The 1,796-nt window shown below is 47.9% G+C and overlaps 1 pseudogene; it reads right to left on the reverse strand.

Moving 5' to 3' along the window:
• Positions 1-512: 512 nt before the first annotated feature.
• LOC110596589 overlaps positions 513-1,796 on the reverse strand; it is a 26,703-nt pseudogene continuing 25,419 nt past the window's right edge.

The raw sequence follows: 1,796 nt of genomic DNA on the forward strand, positions 1-1,796 counted from the left end.
ATCTCTGGAAGGACTGAGCTCCAATTGCCCACAGTCGTGACAGCTTACTAATGCACTCTTATATTGGCTTTTTTTTTAATCCTCCCTGTCTCACTCTTTCTAGTATACCCATTTCTGTTCCTTGGGGTCATTTTCCAAACTAAACTACTTGTAAGCATGCCATGTCATGAGAGCCTTGTCTCAGGCTCTGCTTTTGGGCTATCTAAAATGAGAAAAAGGCAATATGCCTATCCTACTATAGAATCGAATATAAGGGAGCAAAGAAGACCTTTTGAAACTTTGAACCTACTTGAAGAGAGATTGCCATATTGGGAAAGTCCCTCTAGCACAGGGTTTTTTAATCTCAGCACTGACTTTTTTTCCCCTTGCAAAAAGCTTTATTTCCATTTAGTTCAGGGCTTTGGAGAGGGTGGTTTTTTAGGGTGGTTAAAAAGCTACCTAGTGGCTGGGGGAGGAGGCTCAGGCAGAAGCCCTGATACTTTGAGAGGGGCCCTTCAGAGGTCGCTGGGCTCCTAGTCGTGCTTGAGGGTGAGCCTTTCGAAGAGATACTCACCCAGCCCAGCCTTGGGCTGGCTAGCCTGCGAAGTTTGGTCAGGGGGTGCCCCATCTTCTTGATGAGTTTCACTTCCTCATCTAGAAAGTAGTTCTCTAGGAAGTCACAGAGATGGGGGTCTGTGCGGGCAGATCCCAGGGCATGAAGGTACAAAAGGGCTTGGTTCAGGTTCTTCTCCAGGGCCATGCTGGCTTCCATGGCATCCAGGGTTTTCCCCCCACACATCTTGAGACGGCTTCTGGATATCCTGGCAGAGGGTGTGGCCGCCACGCTGGTTTTGCGTCTTCAAGAGACACTTGGCACCCTCATGCTTCTCCTCAGCCAATTCGCGGAAGAAGTAACCCCCGCCTTCCAGAGCCACATCATCGAGATGGAAAGGGAAGCCCAGAGAGAGGTAGGTGTAGGAGGCCCGCAGATGCAAATTGTCCCGGCTGTTGATGGCCGTCACCATCTCGGTGGAATAATTTCTGGGAACCTGGGAGCTCACGGTTGGTGGGCAAGAAGGAGCTAACGCAAACATGGTGTTCTCTGGTCCCAGAAGCAGGAGGGGGCCGAGAAGGTGCTCTCAGTGGCTGCAAGTGGAGAGGAGATCGGAGGGCGGTCGGAGGCTGAAGAGAGGATTCCCCGGGTCTGTTCTGTCCAAACACTGTTGAAACAAGAGACAGATCTGCGAGACCGCAGAATGTGCTGCCAGCACTGACATTTTGGATAAAATAATTATTTGTAGTCAGACTGACCTGTTCATTGTAGAACGTTTAGCAGCATCTCTGGCCTCTACCTAACGGATGCTAATAGCACTCCACTCTTCAGTTGTAATAATCAAAACTTTTTCCAGACATTGCCAAATGCCTTTGAGGGGGTGATTCATACCTGATTAAGAACCACTCCAAAAAGAAACAAACAAACAAACCCATTAAAAAGTGGGCAAAAAACATAAATAGACACTTCTCAAAAGAAGATATATGGGCAGCCAACAGACGCATGAAAAAGTGCCCAGCCTCACTAATCATCAGGGAAATGCAAATCAAAACCACATTGAGATACCACCTAACCCCCACATTGAGATACCACCTAACCCCAGTAAGAATGGCCATCTATAATAAGACAAACAACAACAGATGCTGGTGAGGATGGGGAGGAAAAGGAACGCTTCTACACTGCTGGTGGGAATGCAAACTAGTGCAACCTCTTTGGAAGACAGTGTGGTGATTTCTGAAAGAACTAGAAATTCACCTTCCATATG

The sequence above is a fragment of the Carlito syrichta genome, unplaced genomic scaffold (genome assembly GCF_000164805.1).
Source record: "Carlito syrichta isolate Samal-C Ts95f unplaced genomic scaffold, Tarsius_syrichta-2.0.1 Scaffold311313, whole genome shotgun sequence".
Lineage (NCBI taxonomy): Eukaryota > Metazoa > Chordata > Mammalia > Primates > Tarsiidae > Carlito > Carlito syrichta.